This window comes from Miscanthus floridulus, chromosome 4, assembly GCF_019320115.1.
Source record: "Miscanthus floridulus cultivar M001 chromosome 4, ASM1932011v1, whole genome shotgun sequence".
Classification (NCBI taxonomy): domain Eukaryota; kingdom Viridiplantae; phylum Streptophyta; class Magnoliopsida; order Poales; family Poaceae; genus Miscanthus; species Miscanthus floridulus.
In genome coordinates, this window is record NC_089583.1 from 41989340 (window position 1) to 42016327 (window position 26988).

The 26988-nt window shown below is 44.8% G+C and overlaps 2 pseudogenes; both read right to left on the minus strand.

Annotated features, from left to right (window-relative positions):
- Positions 1–15134: 15134 nt before the first annotated feature.
- On the minus strand, positions 15135–19508 carry LOC136548430 (uncharacterized; annotated as a pseudogene).
- Positions 19509–22349: 2841 nt separating this feature from the next.
- On the minus strand, positions 22350–26704 carry LOC136551408 (phenylalanine ammonia-lyase-like; annotated as a pseudogene).
- Positions 26705–26988: the final 284 nt, after the last annotated feature.

A 26988-nucleotide genomic window follows, 5' to 3' on the forward strand; every position in this document is an offset into this window, starting at 1 on the left:
ACGGCCATGTGTCGTGGGAACAAAGGGTTCAGCAACACTTAAAATTGTGACAAACCCCTTTTCATAATTACTCTTATATATATGGAAAATAGATGTCTTTTGCAAATGTATTTATGAAATAAAACCCTGCATGTGTCTAAAAATAGCTTTATGCAAATAAAATCAAGCCTTATCCTTGATATATCCATATGCATGTGCTGTTATCCCCTTCCGTAGGGTAAAGTTGGACTTGTTGAGTACGTTGTACTCACTCTTGCTTTGTTGAACAGATGAAGATCCGGACTTTAATCTCGAAGCTGCATTCAAGTAAGGTCATGTCCTCACCCAACTAAGCCTGTGGCATTGGGACCCATAAGATGTTTGACTATGATTCCTTTTATTTCTGGGTCTGTTGGACCTATATGATGTTCTGGTTACTTCTAATCATGGCATGTCTTCATTGCCTATGCTTGTCGAGACTACTGGACTGAGACTTATCTATGGCAGAACGGCCCGAAATAACATGTTTTCGGAGGCACTCGTCTTCCACTAAACACTAAGCACCCCAAAAGTTAGCTACATCGGACAGTTCCATCGAGCCCACCCTAAGAGAACTCAAAACAATCCACGTTTTACATCCAGAATCCTATAATGAGTATGAGCTTACAATACTTAGTCCATTTCATACAACAAGAGTTCTTGAAAATTATTTGTTACAATACTAGAGTTCAGAGTGCGATAATTAAACAGCGGAATAAAAATAAACATCTAGCGGAAATGATACAAGGATCTGTCTGTGCCCATCAGAAGAATCCTCTACATAAGAGCTACTCCTCAAGCTACACCTGTAACAGAGGTAAATAAACCTTGAGTACACAATGTACTCGTAAGACTTATCCGACTAGTGGAAATAGTTTCCTGACTATCAAGGATATGATAGGTAATATGGGTTTGTTGTTTTCTTTTTGTTTATGAAAAGCATTACTAGTAGTGCATCCTTAAGGCTTCATTAGCTAACCATTCTAGGTAAGCACATATTCTACTTTCAAGCAAGGGTTGAGCAATCAGAACCATTTCACCATCTTTTATCTTCCAGTTTTTACTACGGTGCTAGACCATAGCCAAGTCGTACCGTCTCACAGAAACAACGATTTGTGAACCAATGTATTCTAGTTGGGTACCCCGAAACACACACCCCGTAGGTACCCTAGTCACAAACAAGACCACGACAAGAGCCAGAACGCACAACAAGAGCGTAACGAGCCTTCCCGCTCCCATAAGCAAGTATGTGCTCAGGATAATAAGTCTGTGACCTGACTACCATCCACAGCAATGGACGGTCTTTAATCGACATGAACAGGGAAAACAGTGTAACCAAGCTAAGCCCCATTGGCCATGGGACACAACATGTTACACCCACCAATGCCCTTACCATATCCCTGTCTTGTCTCCATTTTCCTTTCATTATTTTATTATGAGAGTAATAATAATCACCTATTGTGAGTAACGGTAGGTTACTCACGCTACTGAAAACCTAAGCATAGCAGCTACTCAAACCTGCACTAGTAAGACTCTTAGGACAGGTATATCTATGCATGTGGTTTTCATAAAATTCCTATAACGTAAATGCACATAACATATATAAATAGTGATTATCCAAAAATAAGGGGTTATGCATCGGGGCTTGCCTTGGGCAGGCGTAGTGTCAGCTGAGTCAGTCAGTGGCGGCTCTGGGACCTCCTTCTACACGAGAATCTCCTCCTCGTACTCCTCGATAATCTCCTTGAACTCATGATCTCCCGTGACACGATCTCCGCCAACTCGTTCTCTACATGCATGCGATAATTTTGCAACACTTAGCATTTAAGCAATAGCAACTCCTAAACTAAAAATACGCATACTAAGCTACTAAGCTAGCTCTAATGACTAAGGTACTAAGCTAACTATCATCTTTACCAAGCAAAGTATTGGGTTCAACTAACAAACACCTAGCTTTACAAATGAAGGATATGTCTTTATTTCTACTAATGATTTAATGTATACTGAAACAAAGAGCATTTAACTACCCTAATGCTTAGTCTATTCTAAGGCTACAAAAATTATAGTGAGCACATAATAATATAATGAAGCTACCATAAAAATTTTAGGACTAAAGCTATCATCAATTTACCATAAAAATTCCTACAATATTTAACCTAATAATATTGAGCATCCTCAAATGATTTAATAGCCCCTTGTATCAACATGTATATTTATGAACTAAATACACTAACAGATAGAGCACACTTTTAGGAACCTAACAAAATTTATTTCATAATTTTTTAATACCTAAATGATTTTATATGATTTACCAAAGATTAGCTCAAAAATTAAATTAGAAAACTATTTCTAATTCTTTATGAAAAAGAAAAAGAAATTCTCCCACGCGGCCCACACGCGCTATCCACGCGGCGCGCGCGCGAGCGCACGGCGACCCGTAGTGTGGCCTACGCGGAGACGGCCCGCGCTGGGGAAAGCCCGCGCACGCTGGTGATTTAGCAAAAGAGACCTCAAACTTCTCCCAAATTATAACTAAGTGCTAATACTATTTTCCCCTCTCTCAAACCTTCTCACTTAACCCCCTGGGCTTTCCCTAATTCACCTGCGCGCACCCCTGGTGACCCAACACATGGCGACATGGCGGCCGGTGACACAGCGCAGCTGCGCCGGCCACCAGGGACCTACGACAGACCATCGAACAGGCCAGTCACTATCTTTGACCTGATGTAACACCTCGGGTGTTTAAATACTAAAACCTGCCATGTCATCATATGCAGTGCACATCATTCATGTGTTAGTGAAAACTTTGATATGCATACACTAAAACAAGTTTACCTTTATGTATATGTGTTGACTTGTATGGTTTGAATCAAGTTCAAAATCTTTGTATTGCTTTAGAATTTCCGAAAACCCTGGTTTTCAGTATTTAAATTCTACCCTAAAAATCTAATTCAAAATCTAAGCATATTTTGGGGTTGAGCCTAAAAGAAAAAGTGTAGAGCTTGTTAAGGTGTACAAAGTTGGTTTTTCGAGTTTTCAAAGTTGTTATATAAAATTTGAAGTAATTTGAAAAGGCGAAATGTACTTTAAGTGTCCCCTTTTGATTTTAAACTAGCATTTCAAAATGTAAACCGAATTAGAGTATGGTTATTAAAGCAAAGTTGTAGAACTTTAAATTTGGAACAACTTTTATTTTTGGAGATTTTTGAGTTACTATATAAATTTGGGAGTAATTTGAGAAATTAGACAAGTGGCAATTCGGTAATTAGTTGGAACAGTACCAGCGGGCAGCTGTCACCACCGGCGACCTTCCTCTAGCTTCCAGGCGCGCTCGTGGCCACGTTCGGCTTTGCGCTGGCGTGGAGAAGGCCACGGCGTGGCTTCTTCTTGCTTCCTAGCCTCGCTATAAGCTCGTGACGTCGTCGTTCTTCTTCTTTTCTCCTCCCCTGTTTTTCCTGATGCCGCCGCCATAGCTCCATTGAGCTCATGCCGTCGCCGTAGCGCCAACCAATCGCAGCAAAGCCCATCATAGCTCCGCTTGCTTCTCGTGCACCCAGCCGACCAGCTCTTGCAGCTTGACTCCGTCGGGAAACCATAGTGCGTGCCTTTCTTCCTCGCGGCCAATAGCACCACCATCGTGTGCGCGTCGCCGTGGCTAGCAATCCACGGTGCGTCTTGGCTCTTGCTCAGCGTAGTTCTTGCTTTGCCATGTTGCCGTGGTGCTTTGTGCCCTGTTGATTGAGCATGTTGTCCACCACAGCCACCGGAACACCACCGCCGACGAAGCTTGCGCCGCCGTGATTGCTGTGACCGACGACGAGCTTCACCGTTGCTTCTCCGGTCTTGTTTTCTGCTCGAACGTGTTTGGGGTGAGCTCCTGATCCTTTCCTAGCGCTTAGTTTAACTGCCACCGGTCTTGTTTCACCGGCGTAGCGCAGCCACGCCGTCGTGGCCGCCATAGCCGGCGTCAAGCTCGAACCTCGTCGTAATTAGTCTAGTTAGTGCCACCAATCGACGCGTTGTGATGTGGGGAACGTGGTAGTACCTTTGCCGTGGCCGGAGGCCTCACCGACGGTGAGTTACCAGCGGTCAAACGCGTGGTCATCGCTGCTGTGCGAGGGAGACGATGCTGACATGTGGGACCCCGTTGTCACTGACTTTGTGTTTGAAAATGGATTTTTTCTATTTTGCAGATTTGAATGAATAATGATGTGATTTGTTATTTTTGTATAGAATTAATTAGAGCTCCAAAAATTATGAAATTTTTTGCGTGACCTCTCTGTGATGTAAACTATTTAGGAAAAATATTAAATGTTGATTTTTAGTACATTTTGAATGTGATAAAAATTGCTCTAATTAATTAATAAATGAGTTTCCATGATTTTTCTAAGCTTATTTGTATATCCAAAAATTATGAAAATTATTTTGCCACTTGGTAGTCATGTGATGAGCCTTCACAAAAATTTTGAGCTCATTTGGAGAAAGTTGATTTATTTCATAATTTAGAATTAAATAATTAATTCATAAAAGCAAATAGTAAACCCTAATGACTTAGGTTTTGTTTCAATTTTGGATTAAGTGATGACCTTGGGTCATTCATATAAAATAATTCTTGGTACTTAAAGTACATGTTTGAATTTATGAAATGGTTTAAGTAGTTGTTGGCTTGTAACTGTACCACAAAGGAAAGTTGTATTCGAGTTATTAATTTTTGTATCCATCATCAAGCATCATGTTTTATATCTCGCATCATATTCAACATGGCATTGTTACTACATATAGTGAACGAAAGTGAGCATGTGGTAGTCAATCAAGTTGAGGAGGAGGTTAATCCATCTGTTGAGGTCGGGTTTGATAATTGTGGAACGTCTCCGGAACCGGACTTTTCCGTTAACCAAGGCAAGCCCCGGATGCATTTAAACCTACCTTGTGTTTTACAAATTTATATCGCTTTTGCTTTCAAGTACTGCATTAAGTGATTAGGAGTTGAGTGAAAACCTAATTGGTGCATTACCAACCTTGTTTTTCAATATCAACCTTGTTACCCGTTTCAATCCGAGAATGCTTATTTATGCTTAGCCATGCTTAGAACGATAAAAGTCAGGTGATCACCGGTCACCTGCGAGATATGAAATGGTTTCTTGGATACAATTGGTTATTTATGTGATCATGAGATATGAGCATGTGGAGTAATAAATCTAGACCAGGCAGACTCGGTGTATAGGAGCCACAAGACATGGAGGTCTTGTGAGCGGGTTCTTTCCGCCTGTGTCGATTAAGACATGTCCGTTGTTGAATTGCATGAGGTGAGACTTTGTAGTACCGATCACATACTCCGGTAAGCCTTAACTTGGCTATTCTAGTATGAGAATGGCTACTCGCGCACTGGGAGTGGAGAGATGGCGAGAGTAGCATGTATCCACGTGGCCAAGGGCTGGATTGGTGGAGTACTATATTCTCAAGTGGTGCGGACCTGTTCTTGTTTTAGAGGATCTGAGGGCAGGTTGGTATATGTAGGTCGGGGACCTACATATGTCGTGTGGTTGGGAATCCCCAGCTGGGTTTTAATCGGTTTGAATCGTCGTTGCTCCTCGGTTATGGAAACTCAACTCACTGTTCATCATCGTAGTTAATAACCGAAATTTGAGAAAGTTTTGAGAAAGAGTTTGATATGAAGTTCATGATCTCATTACGGATCATGGTAAATTCATATATGATTTTGAGACAGATTTAAATATTGAACAAAAGAATCTTGTTAGAAAGCTTTTACGCAAAAGAACTTTGTTTATTGCTAAAGCCATACCTTGAATCCTTGAGCCTACATTCCTAAGTTTTATCAGTTTTTATTTTGGTCAAGTCTTGTTGAGTACTTTGGTACTCAGGGTTCGTTGACCCTTGTTGCAGGTGTGCCTCATGAGCAGGTCTATCTGGGACCATGCTGCATGATGGTTGTTCAAATCGATGATGATAAGTAAATGTGTGGTCCTTGGGCAGGATACTTATATTGTGTGCTTGTATTATGTTACTAATGCCGCTCCACTACTACTATGGTTTGTAATAATAATCGAACTTAGTTTGTAAGATTTGAAACTACTATTTTGTAAACTAAGTTATTGTAAGACTTCTGCTATTTTACTCTGATGTAGATATTTGAATAAATGTTGTAATACTACAATGACTCTGTAATGGGATCTTGCTCAAAAATCGTGGATGATTTGGGGTTCCCTGCGGACACCCGACAGTCTTCTTAAGTTATTGGGAACATATGCATAGTCATCAGAGGTCAGTGGACAGTGACAGGTGCATGTGGGCCCTATAATTTAGGAGGTTCTGCCACACCTGAGCGGCTACGCTAAGTGATAGTGTGGGTGACATGACTCGCTGGGGAAGGCTGCAGCAGCGCGCGGCCATCCACGATAGCGGCACCACTGTTCTGGTGAGCTGGGGTAGCTATAGGCCTAATTGGTTAGTGCGCGAGCATAAGGAGGCTACCATAGACCAGGCCAAGGTGAAGGTTGGGGTGAAGGATGATGGAGGAAGGCTGGCCATGTGTGGCCAAGCCATGCAGCGGCACACCGTGGCGACACGGTCGCATCAGCAACGATGGGGAGGCGGTAGCGGTTTGGCTAAGGCGCACAGGATGAAGAGGGAGTCAAGGCTATGCTAGTGATGTAGGCAAATTGGTTTAGGAGGGACAGTAGGAGGGATACCCACATCCACGACCGGACATGGCCTTATCGGCACTGCGGTGGGAAAACTCCAAATTGGAGCTTAATGGAGAATCTAGGGACATGATGAATCGAGCGATGGTGACTCAACCATACCGAATTAAGCAAATGGGGTCAGCTGGTTGTGGTGGCAGGGAGGGAGGGGCAGGTCTGGCTTGGTTCGTCCTCGCCTTGGCAGCAAGCGATCGGCCAGACCCAAGGCGGCATATGCGCATCCACTATGTGGCAACATGGCTAGACCACGTGCATGAGCACGGAGGTAGGTGGAGACACGGCATGAGCGGCCGTAGCGCCATTAAGGTGAGGCGATTGCGCGAGGCAGTCGGGATAGCCCACGTGCATGCGAGGACAAGGCGAGCGGCAGCATAGCACATCATCGTAGTGGCGTCGGTAGTGGTAATGCCAGGCAGGGCAGCAGTGCAGACATGATGGTGAGGTGATGGCACTAGCAGCGGCTCCATCGCGGCATGGGGTGGGGCTGGTGGCAGCGGCGGTGGCTCCATGCGGTGGGGCCAGCAACGACTAGGCCACAGGCAGGCCAGAGGCAGCCACGGTCGGCCACGCACGGTAGCATGCGCACGCACGACCAGCGCGGTGACGCTGAGCACCTGACCCTAGTGACCGCGTCCACCCAGTGAGCCAGCCCGAGAACGTGTCGTGCATGAATTTTAAAGCGCCGATAAAAACTAAACGGTTGCTTCTAGAACTAAACCATCTTCACCATACTCAAGATGGCATATGAGAGTACAAAATTGAGCTATAACACTACACCACCCCTTGACCCAATCTCTCAAAATAATTTGCTAAACATACCAATGTCTAGCGGTTAACAAACTTGGAAATTTTCTATGTTTTTGAGCTAAACTTGATTTCAATTTGCAATTTCTAGGCTAGTAGAAACATTAGCTAGTAATATCATTTTTTGACAGCAAGTATTTCACTGTCATCTACAAAGTTTGTACTTCAAACTTTATTTAAGTATCACACACATGTTCTATAGTATTTTTGCTTAATAAAAATTGGTTTTCAACCCTACTTGATATACATGAGCTATTGAATCAACTTTCATTTAGCATTTTTATTGGTCATTTTAAGTTACAAGAAATTTATCTACACATTTTATCACATACATTAACACATAAACATGATGCTCATGATATGTTTTAGTAAATGATTTAGGGTGTAACACTGAGGGTGTTACATTATCTGACGTAATAAATGTGTTACTAGCCTCTTAGGTCTAGTATTGTATCACATTTGAGTTCCTAGATGACCAGGGGCGCTTCAGGTGGTTTTAGAGCCATAGTTGGCTGTAAGATGTGACCTTAGGCTTTCTGGACCAATATTTTACAAAAGTATTTTATAAAAGATCTTACCCTCTCCCTCTATTCCAAAAATATTTACTCTTCTCTATTTTCTCTCAGATGACGAAAGGAGTTTAGACTAGCAGCTACTACCTAAATACGGAAGGCTTTCCCAAGCTTCTGTATGCTACCATGCAGAGACTCGGAATCAAGGACGGCCTAGAATATGAAGGCAGAGAATATGAAGAGCATGGCACCGAACGGTGTGAAGTTACCATTTATGTTGGGAAAAGTGAGGACTTCCCCGACATAGCCGAAGCATGGAGTATGACTATGACCGGATTTTGGTTTGCTAACACATATCAAGCTATCGCCCGCAAAGCCTTGAGGTACCTATGCTAGATCTACGAGAAGCCCATTGCTCGTACACCCATGAGGTTCTTTCCTCTACTATTAAAGGACCGAACAGTTTGGAAGACCTGCATGGAGGCCTTGCAAGGACATAACCTATAAAAGGATGACCCAACTATGGTATTCATGACCACATACCTTCTTGCCCTAGATGAGCAATATGATAAGTAGGCCTCAGAGTTGAGGAAGTGCATCCACCAAGCGGAAGAAGCTGAGATCATGGCTACGAAGCTCCATGTGCAGCTTACCGAAGCTCAGGCTCAAGCAGCTGTGACCGAGAGTCATGAAACTACCATCACAGAAACCCTAAAGGAAGCTGAAGACCGCCACACCCAGCAGCTGAAGGATGCCTACCTCATCACCAGGAGCAAGAGAAGGATGCTAGCCTTGGAAGACTGAGAGCCCATAATTTTGGAAGGGATCCCAATCATGCCCCTAGGAAGAAGGATGGACGATGCAGGACCATCAACTCCCCCACTCATAGAAGCCTCTCATGAAGCCTTAGAGTCAGAGCCTCTCCTCCCTCTCACCCAGCCACCACCAAAAGATGATGCAGACCCTCCTCTTAGTCTAGTGGAAGAACCACAAGTGCCAGAAGAGTGATCTTCTCTCAGCACCAGGGAATGAAGCTATCCAGTCCATTGAAGTGGAAGATTAGTTGTGCCCCAAAGATGAACTCGTATTGTAGCTGCGTATTTTTCACTTTCCCCTATTATTGTAATCCTTCCCTGTTCTCAAGACAGTTTGTGCTTAGATTGTGTGCCTTGTGTGTTTATTCCCTTGCGGGTTAGCAAGTCTTAAAGCTTGCACCTTTCGAAAACCCAATGTCTTAACAACTCAAACATCACTCGATAAATCTAACCTTAAACTAATGTTCTTCCTTCTATCTCTTCTTGTTCAACAGATGCCTCCCAAGTTAGCTACTCGCTCCTGACAGCAGCCAAGCGCTCATGCAGCTAGTGGGTTAAGCCACAACCAAGGAGGAAGCCATGTTAATGTAGATGTTGATGGTGTTTAGGAAGACGAAGTGAGTCAGACTGGGAACCATACTGGAGAAGATGACTTGCCTCCTCCTCCAGCAATTGACTTAGCACAAGTCATGGCAGCCCAGACTCGCCTTTTGGAAACCTTGGCCTAAGGCATGAACCACCCTAGGAATAGCCGTGGAGCAGGAGCTCAAGACAAGATGACTGAGTTCATGAGGCTCAAACCACCCACCTTTGCTAGATCTAACAACCCAATGGAAGCAGATGACTGGCTTAAGGTCATTGAAAGGAAGTTGGACATGATCCACTGTATTGGAAGGGACAGAGTTCTATTAGCAACTCACTAGCTGATAGGAATTGCCCTTTCTTGGTGGGAAGCCTATTGTGGAGCTGTGGACAATGCCAACATTATCACATGGGAAGAATTTGTGGGAGAATTCCACCGATACCATATTCTGGATGGAATCATGAAGTTGAAGGCTGATGAATTTTGCAACTTGAAGCAAGAAAACAAAACTCTGAGTGAGTACATCTTTCAATTCACTGAGTTATCTCGCTATGTCCTAGAATTGGTCAACATTGATGCCAAGAAGCATACAAAGTTCATAGAAGGACTGACATGTGAGCTAAGGACCCTTATGACCCCATAGATCTATCTAGACTTCAACACCTTGGTGAATAGGACTATCCTGACTGATGTAGCCAAGACTAAAGAAAAGAAAGAAAACAAGCGCAAGTTTCTAGAGTGCAAGGTTCAGGAAGGAGCTAGGTCCCAAAGGCTAAAAACCTTTAGCTAACCAAGCCAGCAGACTCAAGCCCCAATGTAGTTCTGCTCTCTAGCTAGTGCATCTAACCAGACCTAGCCATCATATCAGCCGAAGACAAATTATCAGAATTAGACTTATGGCAAAACTCAACAGAACAGCACTGGTCAAGTCACCAACAACAGCAAGGCTTGCTTTCATTGCCATGAAACCGGACACTATGTTGCCAATTGTCCCTATAAGAACAACCCACCAGCAGTGTCCACCTAGTCTCACACTGTTAATGGACCAAGACCTGCCGTATCTGGAGTTAATCGTGGTTTCCCTCGCAACAATAACATCAACAGCAACAACAATAGTCAAATGATGAGGCAACCTCAACACCTTATGGTCGAGCCCATGTCAACCACATTCATGCTCAGGATGCTCAGACTGCTTCAAGAGTGGTACTTGGTGAGTTCCTAGTCAACTCAGTGCTTGCAACAATATTATTTGATTCTAGAGCATCGCATTCATTTCTATCATCAAGTTTTGTTGAGGAGCATAAAATACCAATAGTACTACTAAAGTTACCCCTAATAACCCGAACACTTAGGTCTGACATCAAGTGTCATCTAGGTTGTTCAAATGTAATGATCATTTTAAGTGGGGTAGGTTTCCTAGCAGACTTAGTAGTGCTTAAGTCCAAGGGAATAGATGTTATTCTTGGAATGGACTGGTTAACCCAGCACAATGGAGTTATTAGTTGTGCAACCAAGGAAGTATCATTGGTTAATCATGAAGGGTTTAGGGTCAAATGCCAAACCCAAGGATCTAAAGTTGACCCAATGGTCTTCAATCTGGAGGCAAAAACAACAGAAGAAGTGCCAGTAGTGGAAGAATACCCATATGTATTCCTAGATGAGCTACCTGGAATGCCACTAGATAGGGATATAGAGTTCATCATTGATCTTATCCCTGGAACTGCTCCAATAGCCAAGAGACCTTATAGAATGGCCCCAGAAGAGTTAGCTGAATTGAAAGAGCAAATAAGGGAGTTGCACCAGAAAGGTTACATTAGACCTAGTTCTTCACCATGGGGAACCCCAGTCTTATTTGTGAAGAAGAAAGATGGAAGTATGAGGATGTGTGTGGATTATAGATCCCTAAATGAAGTCACCATCAAGAATAAATACCCTCTGCCCAGAATAGATGACCTCTTTGATCAGCTTAAAGGAGCCAAGTATTTCTCCAAGATTGATTTGAGATCAGGTTACCACTAGCTCAAGATCAAGGATAGTGATGTCCTCAAGATAGCCTTTGTAACTAAATATGGACAATATGTGTTTACAGTGATGTCCTTCAGATTAACCGATTCCCCTGCTTATTTCATGAACCTCATGAATAAGGTGTTCATGGAGGAGTTAGATAAGTTTGTCGTAGTCTTCATTGATGACATACTTATCTACTCTAAGAGTGCTGAAGAACATGGGCAACACTTGAGAGAGGTATTGGAAAAGCTAAGAACACATAAGTTGTACGCTAAATTCAGCAAGTGTGAATTTTGGCTTGAGAAGGTTGCATTTCTAGGTCATATCCTAATAGCTGAAGGAGTTGCAGTAGACCTTGAAAAAGTGGAAGTCATCTCCCATTGGCAACAACCTACCAATGTGAGTGAGGTCAGAAGTTTTCTTTGATTAGCTGGATACTACCGAAGGTTTATAGAAGGATTTTCCAAGATAGCTAGACCCATGATAGAGCTTCTTAGGAAGGATAAGAAATTCACCTGGACAGAATCATGTGAGAAGAGTTTCCAAGAACTGAAGGAGAGACTGACAACATTACCAGTCCTGACCTTGCTAGATATTCATCAAGATTTTGTCATATATTGTGATGCCTCAAGACAAGGTTTAGGATGTGTTCTCATGCAAGGAGGAAAAGTGGTTGCTTATGCATCCCGCTAGCTTAAACCCCATGAGAAGAATTGCCCTACCCATGATCTAGAGTTAGTAGCTGTAGTACATGCTCTCAAGATTTGGAGGCACTATCTCATTGGAAACAAGTGTGAAATCTACACTGACCATAAGAGTTTGAAGTATATCTTCACTCAATCGGACTTAAACCTAAGGCAAAGAAGATGGTTGAAGTTAATTAAGGACTACAACTTGGAAATTCATTACCACCCAGGCAAGGCCAATGTGGTAGTAGATGCCCTAAGCAGGAAGTCATATGGTCAACAATTAGTGCCTAAGAACACTCACCTGCAAGAGGAGATAGCACAGTTAAATATGCATATAGTACGCCAACCCCAAAATGGTAGTATGAATGTGCAACCAACCCTAGAGGAAGAAATTAAGAAGGCACAACATAAAGATAAAGACCTCATGAAGATTCGTAAGCACACCGGAGAAAACAAAGCTCCTTACTTTAGAGTGGATGAAAAGGAACTTTGTGGTATAAAGATAGAATTTGTGTGCCCAAAGAAGGAAGGTTTCAAGAACTAATCCTTGATGAAGCCCATAACTTAGCTTACTCTATCCACCCCACCAAAATGTACATGGACCTAAAAGAAAGGTATTGGTGGAATGGCATGAAAGCAGATGTGGCACGATTTGTTGCACAGTGCGATGGTTGCCAGAGAGTTAAAGCAGAGCATCAGAAACCAGCAGGTTTGCTCTAGCCATTGCCTATTCCTGTTTGGAAATGGGATGAGATAGGCATGGATTTTGTGAATGGACTACCCAAAACTCAGAAAGGGAATGATTCTATATGGGTAATAGTAGACTGTCTTACTAAGGTTGCTGACTTCCTACCCGTATGCACCAGCTATGGTGGAGACAAGCTAGTATAGTTATATGTGGATAACATAGTCAAGCTACATGGTGTTCCAAGCAGAATTGTATCTGACCGAGGTACCCAATTCACCTCTAAGTTTTGGAAGAGATTGCATGAAGCCATGGGAGCCAAGTTAGATTTTAGCTCAGCCTATCACCCTCAGACATATGGTCAGACTGAAAGAATAAATCAAATCATGGAAGATATACTGAGAGCATGTGTACTCACCTATGGTAAAGGTTGGGAGAAAAGCCTATCTTATGCACAGTTCTCATACAACTATAGCTACCAAGCTAGCTTAGGTATGCCACCTTTTGAAGCCTTATATGGAAGAAAATGTAGGACCTCATTGATGTGGTCAGAAGTTGGAGAACGGAGCTTACTTGGACCTGCCTTCATAAAGCAAGCAGAAGATCGTGTGGTTGAGATCAGGGAAAAATTGAAGGAAGCACAATCACGGCAGAAGAGCTATTCTGATAAAAGAATACGGGAGTTAAGTTTTATAGTTGGAGATTTTGTGTATCTCAAAGTTTCTCTGATTCAAGTGACTCGGAGGTTCCAAGTCAGAGGTAAACTAGCACCTTGGTATATCGGACCATACCAAGTGTTGCAAAGGATTAGAGCTGTAGCCTACCGTATTCAATTACCTGAAGAAATATCATATATACACAATGTATTTCATATCTCTCAATTGAAGAAATGCCTTAGAGTACCTGAGGAACAAATATTACCAGATACTATTGATTTACAAGATGATCTCAGATATCAAGAAGTTCCAATCAAAATCTTGGACACAATCACCAAACAAACCAGGACGAAAACAATCCGAATTTGTCGTGTTCAGTGTAGCAGGCATACTAAAGCAGAGGCAACCTGGGAAAGAGAAGATATCCCGAAGAAAGAGTTTCCCCACCCATTTAGGAGCTAGTCGAATCTCGAGGACGAGATTCCTTTTCAAGTGGGGTAGGTTTGTAACATCTCGAAAATTCAAATCTTAAATCAGGCTCCAATTTTTTTAAAAAAATATATTTTAAAAACTAAAGTCATTTGAACTCTATTTAAATTCCCTTCATATTTATTCCATCTCAAGTGTATCCATTTATTCTCCGTCCAAATATATATCCCTCGCATCGCACCAATAATATCTCCCGCCGTCCCCCACCGCTCTCGAAACATTTCTACACTTGTGATTATAATTTGCCTTCAACCTGTGCGTTTGAGGCTCCAAGTTTATGCTATTTGGTGACAAATTTTAAATTCTTCTATCTGGAAACGTTTGTGCACTTATTGATTATGCTTTGGCATCGACCTGTGCATTTGAGAAAGTAGCATTCAGGATGCAGACCACAACAGGTACAATGACTCGCCTTCAAACACATATCTTGTTCATCTACCAGCATTGCTCCCAGGATCCAGATGCTATACACATGCATCAACTATGCCAGATCAAGTCTCCTCACCTCCAAAAAAGGCTGGCCTGGGCATCTTCATCATCAACACAGGAACGAATCCTCCACAAAATATCTACATCAAGGCAGCAATTGCAGACTGTCTTGGTGGTCATGGCAGAGGCACCAGCCATGGCGCTTGCCGCTGCTGTCACTGAGAGCCTGCATTTACACAACATCAACATCCTATCTGACAATCAAGAACTTGTCCACTTCTTCGGTAACAGAGATAGGTCCACGCCACCTGACTGGAGGATCAAGCATCTCACACAGAACTTCATCAACTCAACAATGCAGAGAAACACAAGTGTCTTCAAGATAAGAAGAAGCCAAAACCAAACTACTCATACATTAGCAAAACAGGCATTTGTAGGGGTTCAATCCCAGCCAACGAGTCTATCATTCAGTTGTTCCAACAGAAGCCATGTTCTACAGTGCCCGTTAAGGGATGCACTGACCTCTGTAGTTACAGACTCTGTAACCATTCTATCAGCTTCATGCTGTTGAAATAAAAGTGTGCTTGCTGCAAAAAAAAGTTTATATATCGATAAGAAGGAGCTCTTATGACCATGACAATGCACATTGTAGGCCATGGCGCGGCAACTGCGGGAACACAACAACATTCACAATGATCTTCTGCTAGTCTGATGATTGTAAAAAACTTCACAATGATCTTGAAACGCTCCGTCTTGAGCCGCTATACTTTTGTTTTTCTTCTATATACTTCTCTGCTCTTATGCAGTGCAGGTGCAGCTCAGCAGAGCGGCAGGGGCTCGCCGTTCCACTCCTTGAGGCACTCGAGCAGCGAGTCGATGTGCTTGCGCTGGTTGATGGCCACGAGCACCTTGAGGCACTCATGTAGGAGCTGCCTTCCAAGATGTGCTCCATGATCGCGGCAGCCACGATCTGTCCCGGGTGGTGCTTCAGCTTGTGCGTCAGTTGATCGGTTGTAACATCTTGAAAATTCAAATCTTAAATCACTCGTTCAAAACTATTTTTAAAATCTATTTTAAAAACTAAAGTCATTTAAGCTCTATTTAAATTCTCTTCGTACTTATTCCATCTAAGTATATCCCTTTAGGCCACGTTTAATTCAAAAAAAACTTTCCTAAAAAGTGCTACAATAGTTATCACATCGAATCTTGCGATACGGAGCATTAAATGTAGACGAAAAAAAAACTAATTGCACAGTTTGGTTAGAAATCGCGAGACGAACGTTTCGAGCCTAATTAGTCCATGATTAAACACTAATTACCAAATAAAAACAAAAACGCTACAGTAGATAAATTCTCAAAATTTCATGAACTAAACCAGACATTATTCTTCTTCCAAATATATATCTCTGGCATCCTACCGATAATATCTCCGGCCGTCCCCCACCACTCTCGCACGTGCTCCGCTCCCCTCGCCCGACAGCGCCCACGTGCGCTGGCCCCACTGCCGCCGCTGCGACGCACCGTGCCCGGACCCCTCGCCCACTGCGGCCGTCCGCTTGATACCACGCCATGTGGGCCCCATCCTTCTATCGCGCCGGGCACGCCGTGGGTCCCACCTCCCTTCCCTTTCTCCTTCAACCAGCAGCTAGCACAGTACATCAGAGCAATAGACGTCAGTAGTAATCACGTACAGGCAGCAGAGCCGCGCTCGTACCCGTGGCGTGCCGTCCAGTCTCGCTCGTACCCGCTTGCGTGCCGACCGGCCACTGCCGCACGTCGTGCTGCCCCCGGCGTCAACTGCGCCATCGCCTCAGCGCCACCGCACGTCGGTCGTCCTTCGCCCTGCTCACGCACGCCGGTCGTCCTCTCGAGTGCAGCTCTGCCATGGCGCCACAGCGACTCCATTGATGGTGAGGAGCGCGCCGGTGGCACAGCTTCCACTTCCCCGGCCTATAAAGGACGACGCCCGCAGCTTCTCCACCTAGCAGCCGAGCCGCCAAGCCATCTCGCGTTCCCGCTCACCTTCTTCCTCCTCGCACCGAGCTTCCTCTGTTCTTCGCACGAACAGACCGTGCCCTCGTCGATCTCCACGCACAGTCCACCGCACTTCGATTCCATCTACGGTGAGCATCTCCGATCCATCCTCCATCTTCCTCGAGCCTTTAATCGTCTTTTCCCCTTCCTTGCTATGCTCCCCATGAGCTTCAGTAGCCGCTCATGGCGGGCGAGCTGAGCGCAAGAAGGACGAACGCTCCTGTACTGCCTCCCAGTCTCTGTGACCGAACTCTCTCTCCCGTGTCTATGTCACTTGTTCTTTTGAGTTGGTCCACAACAGCAACAAAAAGGGGCGCTCGGCCCAAATGTTGGTCGAAAGGCCCAAAAGCACCACCAGTCAATAGAGCACGTGATCAGCCATACAAATACCACTTTTCTATTATATCATTTTCAGAATTTTGTAATAGCCAATGTTGAAAAGCCAGCATCTTAACCATACGAACTCCGATTCCATCGATTCTTCTCCCTAAATTTATCTAAAATCAAACTCTACCTCCCATACAAGTTTCATGATTTTTAGAGCTCATTTGAATTTATTATTTAATTGTGTCTATTTGCATGTCCGTTTTTTGCACGTTTTTAGAGAACAAAGGGAACGAGACGGAGAACGAGTACCGCGAGTTCGACGCCGAGGACCCGAACTACCAGGAGAGTTTACCGAGGACACAGACGGAGGCAAGTCCAATCTAATCCCCTTTGATGCATATTGATCTCATTTTTAAACACATCCTGTAGAAACCGTTTTAAATATTGCATGTACAATATATGTACGATGTATTTTTGCTGCTTAGCTAAATCCGTTTGAATAACCATCCTTGCATCGATATTACCAATAAATGCCTTGTTCAAACCTAGAAATAAATAATATGCTATGACGAAATATCGGTATGTAGTATCCTTAGGACCTCATCATGTATACTCATCACTATAATTTCTCAAATGCAATGATTTTAAATGAAAACTGTGTGAATGGTGAGGATAAGTTGTGGGTATTATGAAAGGGTTAATGAAAGTTATAGATGGTGATTACGGATCCCTTTTGTGGGATGCCGTGGTGTTGTGGCTTGTACCTTTTGTGGTTAAGCGTGAAGATATCCGCCTTGTCTCGATTAAGGACTGAGTTGATGATTCATCTCACCTAACTCATCTTATCGTACAACCACTCGACCTTGTATGTGGCAAGACTTAGTCTAAATCCCCCTAGTTGGTATGGCATTCACCTGGAGGCAGGTGTGCAACGGGACACGAAGAGATGTATGTGGAAACTGAGGAATTGTATGAAATGTAATGAGCTCTGTAAATTATTGTATTATGATATTGTTGCCTTAGTGTGCTCGTTGTGAGCGCCAGTATTCAGCTATGGAGGGTAATGGCTCTGATGGATCTATGCTTGCACGACGGTGTTAAGTTACGGTATCCTACATATGGTGAAAGTGTACAACCTCTACAGAGTGTAAAATCTATCTAGATAGCCGTGTCCATGGTCTTGGACGGGTTTCGGTTTGGTTTCAACAACTAGATGGGTTGGGATGAGTGAAAACATGAGCGTGTGTGATTTTAGAAATGAATGGTTAATGACCATGTGTTGTGGGAACAAAGGGTTCAGCAATACTTAAAATTGTGACAAACCTCTTTTCAGAATTACTCTTATATATACGGAAAATAGATGACTTTTGCAAATGTATTTATGAAATGAAACCCTACATGTGTCTAAAGATAGCTTTATGTAAATAAAAAAAGCCTTATCCTTGATATATCCATATGCATGTACTGTTATCCCCTTCCGTAGGTAAGGTTGGACTTGTTGAGTACTTTGCACTCACCCTTGCTTTGTTGAACAGAGGAAGATCCGGACTTCAATCCCGAAGCTGCGTTCGAGTAGGGTCGTGTCTGCACCCAACTAAGCCTGTGGCATTGGGACCCGTCAGATGTTTGACTGCTATTCCTTTTGTTTCTGGGTCTGTTGGACCTATATTATGTTCTGGTTACTTCTAATCGTGGCATGTCTTCATTGCCCACGCTTATCGAGACTACTGTACTGATAAATATGTTACTAGCCTCATAGGACTAGTATTGTATCACATTTGAGTTCCTGTATGACCAGGGGCGCTTCATCAGTGAACTCCGGCTTGCCAGTCATGACCTCCTAGAACACCGCGGAGATGACCTTGGCCATGATGGCGAGCACGTTGGCCTCAAAGAGCACGATGGACGCGAGGCTAGAGCCCACGGCAGTGCCGTTGACCATGGCGAGACCTTCCTTGGTCTGCAGCTCGAAGAAGTCGTGCTCGATGCCAACGATCTTGAACGCCTCGGCGGCATCCACCATCCTGCCTTCGGAGGCCACCGCGACGGAGTTCTAGCGGCCCGTGATGAGGCCGACAATGTAGGAGAGAGGGACGAGGTCGCCCAACACGGTGATGGTGCCCTGCAGCGACAGGCACGGTGTGATGTTGGCGTTGAGCAGCTTCGCGATGGCCTCGAGGATCTCGAAGTAGCCTCGCCGGAGCTCCCTAGCGAAGAGCGACTTGGGCGCCTTCGCCTCCTCTTTCCCCCTTTCCTCCCTCCCCGTCGCCGCTGGCACAGCACCTCATGATGCGGAGGCGCAACCGCATGGACGGACGTAGCGAAGGGGGCGCGACAGAGGCCGACGACGGGCGGGAGGCACGGATCTCCTCATGGTCGGCGCCAACGATCCTAGCGGCTCTTGGTTCACAGGGGCGCGGGCGGCTCGTCTGCGCGAGGGCAGAGAGAGATGGGATCAGATCAGCTGGTGGCATGGCGTCTTCTTCCTCAACATCCTTGGCAGCGCCGCCTAGGTCCTTGTGGCAAAGCTCGAAGAAATGGGATTGGGATGGGATCAATGAGAGAGGTAGCGAGCGCGGAGCGATGGCTGTGGTGGCCGGAGGCATGGCCGGAGGCGAGGGTGGGGGCGATGGGGGTGCGGTGGCCGGAGGCATGGCCGCCGCTGCTCGGGAATCGTCGGGGCAAGGGACTGGAGGAGGTGCCGCTGCTGCTCGGTAATGGAGCAGGTACTCACGCATCGCGATATGTTTGGCGACAGTGTCTGAGACGGAATAATGGAGCAGAGCATTAGGGCTGGATACGGGGCTGGGCTTGGACAGGCCTGGCCCAGGCGGGACCCAGTTACAATATAATGTAAAATAATTAATTTCTTTTAATTAGGTGTTTTAAGATTCATGTTATTTTTTAAAAGGGAGTACCACAGCAGTTGCCTTAAGACATTAAGTCGGCTTGTAATAAAAATTACTCATTTATTTAATATAATAGCATTGTTCTATTATTCACTTATAACATCAAAAACGGGTGTGACAGCAAGTTTGGCTGTAGGTCATATATCTAGTTATAGGGGCAAAGCTAAATGGATCTCTAGGTATGCCTAGGAGTAACCAACATTTTTTATTAAAACTCTAGTAAATGAGGAAGTATATACATGTGAATATAACCAAGGATGGCTCCACTATGATGCCCTACATCCTCAAGAACAAGGAAATATTGCTTCTAAGGTGTTGGAAATTTTGGGGTTGGACATCCTTTTAGTTTGGGAATACCCAACTACAAAATCCTGGCTCCACCATAGCCTAGTAGCAATGGTCAACCTCTAATGTTTATTTTGCTATTAAACTATCTTTTTCCCACATCCTTTACCATTTTTATCGACTATTTCTAATTTCTTGTCCTTGTTTTCCACTTCTTAGTAATTTCTTTTGACATATCTTGGGTTATATCCTCCTTGCTCTTCCTTTTTATGGTTTATGTAATTTGTTAATACCATCTTTGTTCAACTTTTCAATGGCCTTTAATAAATGGTCTACCTTATAGGATGGTATTGAAAGCATCTAGGCCCCTAGTGGGTTTCGGTGATTAATGACGACATAAGATTATTGTGACTACGTGTGTTTTGCAAGGCAATTTGAGTTAGATCACGATAATGGCGATTGTTTGGGCAATCAATGGTTTTCATGCCCCTATCGATAGAAATCATTTCGGTTTTCAAAGTACGGACGACAAGGTTAAGGACAAACTAGTTCTAAGTGTCGTTTGGCGTTGAGAGACATTTAGGGAAGTTTAGGACTCTTATATGGAAGAAAATGTAGGACCTCATTGATGTGGTCAGAAGTTGGAGAACGGAGCTTACTTGGACCTGCCTTCATAAAGCAAGCAGAAGATCGTGTGGTTGAGATCAGGGAAAAATTGAAGGAAGCACAATCACGGCAGAAGAGCTATTCTGATAAAAGAATACGGGAGTTAAGTTTTATAGTTGGAGATTTTGTGTATCTCAAAGTTTCTCTGATTCAAGTGACTCGGAGGTTCCAAGTCAGAGGTAAACTAGCACCTTGGTATATCGGACCATACCAAGTGTTGCAAAGGATTAGAGCTGTAGCCTACCGTATTCAATTACCTGAAGAAATATCATATATACACAATGTATTTCATATCTCTCAATTGAAGAAATGCCTTAGAGTACCTGAGGAACAAATATTACCAGATACTATTGATTTACAAGATGATCTCAGATATCAAGAAGTTCCAATCAAAATCTTGGACACAATCACCAAACAAACCAGGACGAAAACAATCCGAATTTGTCGTGTTCAGTGTAGCAGGCATACTAAAGCAGAGGCAACCTGGGAAAGAGAAGATATCCCGAAGAAAGAGTTTCCCCACCCATTTAGGAGCTAGTCGAATCTCGAGGACGAGATTCCTTTTCAAGTGGGGTAGGTTTGTAACATCTCGAAAATTCAAATCTTAAATCAGGCTCCAATTTTTTTAAAAAAATATATTTTAAAAACTAAAGTCATTTGAACTCTATTTAAATTCCCTTCATATTTATTCCATCTCAAGTGTATCCATTTATTCTCCGTCCAAATATATATCCCTCGCATCGCACCAATAATATCTCCCGCCGTCCCCCACCGCTCTCGAAACATTTCTACACTTGTGATTATAATTTGCCTTCAACCTGTGCGTTTGAGGCTCCAAGTTTATGCTATTTGGTGACAAATTTTAAATTCTTCTATCTGGAAACGTTTGTGCACTTATTGATTATGCTTTGGCATCGACCTGTGCATTTGAGAAAGTAGCATTCAGGATGCAGACCACAACAGGTACAATGACTCGCCTTCAAACACATATCTTGTTCATCTACCAGCATTGCTCCCAGGATCCAGATGCTATACACATGCATCAACTATGCCAGATCAAGTCTCCTCACCTCCAAAAAAGGCTGGCCTGGGCATCTTCATCATCAACACAGGAACGAATCCTCCACAAAATATCTACATCAAGGCAGCAATTGCAGACTGTCTTGGTGGTCATGGCAGAGGCACCAGCCATGGCGCTTGCCGCTGCTGTCACTGAGAGCCTGCATTTACACAACATCAACATCCTATCTGACAATCAAGAACTTGTCCACTTCTTCGGTAACAGAGATAGGTCCACGCCACCTGACTGGAGGATCAAGCATCTCACACAGAACTTCATCAACTCAACAATGCAGAGAAACACAAGTGTCTTCAAGATAAGAAGAAGCCAAAACCAAACTACTCATACATTAGCAAAACAGGCATTTGTAGGGGTTCAATCCCAGCCAACGAGTCTATCATTCAGTTGTTCCAACAGAAGCCATGTTCTACAGTGCCCGTTAAGGGATGCACTGACCTCTGTAGTTACAGACTCTGTAACCATTCTATCAGCTTCATGCTGTTGAAATAAAAGTGTGCTTGCTGCAAAAAAAAGTTTATATATCGATAAGAAGGAGCTCTTATGACCATGACAATGCACATTGTAGGCCATGGCGCGGCAACTGCGGGAACACAACAACATTCACAATGATCTTCTGCTAGTCTGATGATTGTAAAAAACTTCACAATGATCTTGAAACGCTCCGTCTTGAGCCGCTATACTTTTGTTTTTCTTCTATATACTTCTCTGCTCTTATGCAGTGCAGGTGCAGCTCAGCAGAGCGGCAGGGGCTCGCCGTTCCACTCCTTGAGGCACTCGAGCAGCGAGTCGATGTGCTTGCGCTGGTTGATGGCCACGAGCACCTTGAGGCACTCATGTAGGAGCTGCCTTCCAAGATGTGCTCCATGATCGCGGCAGCCACGATCTGTCCCGGGTGGTGCTTCAGCTTGTGCGTCAGTTGATCGGTTGTAACATCTTGAAAATTCAAATCTTAAATCACTCGTTCAAAACTATTTTTAAAATCTATTTTAAAAACTAAAGTCATTTAAGCTCTATTTAAATTCTCTTCGTACTTATTCCATCTAAGTATATCCCTTTAGGCCACGTTTAATTCAAAAAAAACTTTCCTAAAAAGTGCTACAATAGTTATCACATCGAATCTTGCGATACGGAGCATTAAATGTAGACGAAAAAAAAACTAATTGCACAGTTTGGTTAGAAATCGCGAGACGAACGTTTCGAGCCTAATTAGTCCATGATTAAACACTAATTACCAAATAAAAACAAAAACGCTACAGTAGATAAATTCTCAAAATTTCATGAACTAAACCAGACATTATTCTTCTTCCAAATATATATCTCTGGCATCCTACCGATAATATCTCCGGCCGTCCCCCACCACTCTCGCACGTGCTCCGCTCCCCTCGCCCGACAGCGCCCACGTGCGCTGGCCCCACTGCCGCCGCTGCGACGCACCGTGCCCGGACCCCTCGCCCACTGCGGCCGTCCGCTTGATACCACGCCATGTGGGCCCCATCCTTCTATCGCGCCGGGCACGCCGTGGGTCCCACCTCCCTTCCCTTTCTCCTTCAACCAGCAGCTAGCACAGTACATCAGAGCAATAGACGTCAGTAGTAATCACGTACAGGCAGCAGAGCCGCGCTCGTACCCGTGGCGTGCCGTCCAGTCTCGCTCGTACCCGCTTGCGTGCCGACCGGCCACTGCCGCACGTCGTGCTGCCCCCGGCGTCAACTGCGCCATCGCCTCAGCGCCACCGCACGTCGGTCGTCCTTCGCCCTGCTCACGCACGCCGGTCGTCCTCTCGAGTGCAGCTCTGCCATGGCGCCACAGCGACTCCATTGATGGTGAGGAGCGCGCCGGTGGCACAGCTTCCACTTCCCCGGCCTATAAAGGACGACGCCCGCAGCTTCTCCACCTAGCAGCCGAGCCGCCAAGCCATCTCGCGTTCCCGCTCACCTTCTTCCTCCTCGCACCGAGCTTCCTCTGTTCTTCGCACGAACAGACCGTGCCCTCGTCGATCTCCACGCACAGTCCACCGCACTTCGATTCCATCTACGGTGAGCATCTCCGATCCATCCTCCATCTTCCTCGAGCCTTTAATCGTCTTTTCCCCTTCCTTGCTATGCTCCCCATGAGCTTCAGTAGCCGCTCATGGCGGGCGAGCTGAGCGCAAGAAGGACGAACGCTCCTGTACTGCCTCCCAGTCTCTGTGACCGAACTCTCTCTCCCGTGTCTATGTCACTTGTTCTTTTGAGTTGGTCCACAACAGCAACAAAAAGGGGCGCTCGGCCCAAATGTTGGTCGAAAGGCCCAAAAGCACCACCAGTCAATAGAGCACGTGATCAGCCATACAAATACCACTTTTCTATTATATCATTTTCAGAATTTTGTAATAGCCAATGTTGAAAAGCCAGCATCTTAACCATACGAACTCCGATTCCATCGATTCTTCTCCCTAAATTTATCTAAAATCAAACTCTACCTCCCATACAAGTTTCATGATTTTTAGAGCTCATTTGAATTTATTATTTAATTGTGTCTATTTGCATGTCCGTTTTTTGCACGTTTTTAGAGAACAAAGGGAACGAGACGGAGAACGAGTACCGCGAGTTCGACGCCGAGGACCCGAACTACCAGGAGAGTTTACCGAGGACACAGACGGAGGCAAGTCCAATCTAATCCCCTTTGATGCATATTGATCTCATTTTTAAACACATCCTGTAGAAACCGTTTTAAATATTGCATGTACAATATATGTACGATGTATTTTTGCTGCTTAGCTAAATCCGTTTGAATAACCATCCTTGCATCGATATTACCAATAAATGCCTTGTTCAAACCTAGAAATAAATAATATGCTATGACGAAATATCGGTATGTAGTATCCTTAGGACCTCATCATGTATACTCATCACTATAATTTCTCAAATGCAATGATTTTAAATGAAAACTGTGTGAATGGTGAGGATAAGTTGTGGGTATTATGAAAGGGTTAATGAAAGTTATAGATGGTGATTACGGATCCCTTTTGTGGGATGCCGTGGTGTTGTGGCTTGTACCTTTTGTGGTTAAGCGTGAAGATATCCGCCTTGTCTCGATTAAGGACTGAGTTGATGATTCATCTCACCTAACTCATCTTATCGTACAACCACTCGACCTTGTATGTGGCAAGACTTAGTCTAAATCCCCCTAGTTGGTATGGCATTCACCTGGAGGCAGGTGTGCAACGGGACACGAAGAGATGTATGTGGAAACTGAGGAATTGTATGAAATGTAATGAGCTCTGTAAATTATTGTATTATGATATTGTTGCCTTAGTGTGCTCGTTGTGAGCGCCAGTATTCAGCTATGGAGGGTAATGGCTCTGATGGATCTATGCTTGCACGACGGTGTTAAGTTACGGTATCCTACATATGGTGAAAGTGTACAACCTCTACAGAGTGTAAAATCTATCTAGATAGCCGTGTCCATGGTCTTGGACGGGTTTCGGTTTGGTTTCAACAACTAGATGGGTTGGGATGAGTGAAAACATGAGCGTGTGTGATTTTAGAAATGAATGGTTAATGACCATGTGTTGTGGGAACAAAGGGTTCAGCAATACTTAAAATTGTGACAAACCTCTTTTCAGAATTACTCTTATATATACGGAAAATAGATGACTTTTGCAAATGTATTTATGAAATGAAACCCTACATGTGTCTAAAGATAGCTTTATGTAAATAAAAAAAGCCTTATCCTTGATATATCCATATGCATGTACTGTTATCCCCTTCCGTAGGTAAGGTTGGACTTGTTGAGTACTTTGCACTCACCCTTGCTTTGTTGAACAGAGGAAGATCCGGACTTCAATCCCGAAGCTGCGTTCGAGTAGGGTCGTGTCTGCACCCAACTAAGCCTGTGGCATTGGGACCCGTCAGATGTTTGACTGCTATTCCTTTTGTTTCTGGGTCTGTTGGACCTATATTATGTTCTGGTTACTTCTAATCGTGGCATGTCTTCATTGCCCACGCTTATCGAGACTACTGTACTGATAAATATGTTACTAGCCTCATAGGACTAGTATTGTATCACATTTGAGTTCCTGTATGACCAGGGGCGCTTCATCAGTGAACTCCGGCTTGCCAGTCATGACCTCCTAGAACACCGCGGAGATGACCTTGGCCATGATGGCGAGCACGTTGGCCTCAAAGAGCACGATGGACGCGAGGCTAGAGCCCACGGCAGTGCCGTTGACCATGGCGAGACCTTCCTTGGTCTGCAGCTCGAAGAAGTCGTGCTCGATGCCAACGATCTTGAACGCCTCGGCGGCATCCACCATCCTGCCTTCGGAGGCCACCGCGACGGAGTTCTAGCGGCCCGTGATGAGGCCGACAATGTAGGAGAGAGGGACGAGGTCGCCCAACACGGTGATGGTGCCCTGCAGCGACAGGCACGGTGTGATGTTGGCGTTGAGCAGCTTCGCGATGGCCTCGAGGATCTCGAAGTAGCCTCGCCGGAGCTCCCTAGCGAAGAGCGACTTGGGCGCCTTCGCCTCCTCTTCCCCCTTTCCTCCCTCCCCGTCGCCGCTGGCACAGCACCTCATGATGCGGAGGCGCAACCGCATGGACGGACGTAGCGAAGGGGGCGCGACAGAGGCCGACGACGGGCGGGAGGCACGGATCTCCTCATGGTCGGCGCCAACGATCCTAGCGGCTCTTGGTTCACAGGGGCGCGGGCGGCTCGTCTGCGCGAGGGCAGAGAGAGATGGGATCAGATCAGCTGGTGGCATGGCGTCTTCTTCCTCAACATCCTTGGCAGCGCCGCCTAGGTCCTTGTGGCAAAGCTCGAAGAAATGGGATTGGGATGGGATCAATGAGAGAGGTAGCGAGCGCGGAGCGATGGCTGTGGTGGCCGGAGGCATGGCCGGAGGCGAGGTGGGGGCGATGGGGGTGCGGTGGCCGGAGGCATGGCCGCCGCTGCTCGGGAATCGTCGGGGCAAGGGACTGGAGGAGGTGCCGCTGCTGCTCGGTAATGGAGCAGGTACTCACGCATCGCGATATGTTTGGCGACAGTGTCTGAGACGGAATAATGGAGCAGAGCATTAGGGCTGGATACGGGGCTGGGCTTGGACAGGCCTGGCCCAGGCGGGACCCAGTTACAATATAATGTAAAATAATTAATTTCTTTTAATTAGGTGTTTTAAGATTCATGTTATTTTTTTAAAAGGGAGTACCACAGCAGTTGCCTTAAGACATTAAGTCGGCTTGTAATAAAAATTACTCATTTATTTAATATAATAGCATTGTTCTATTATTCACT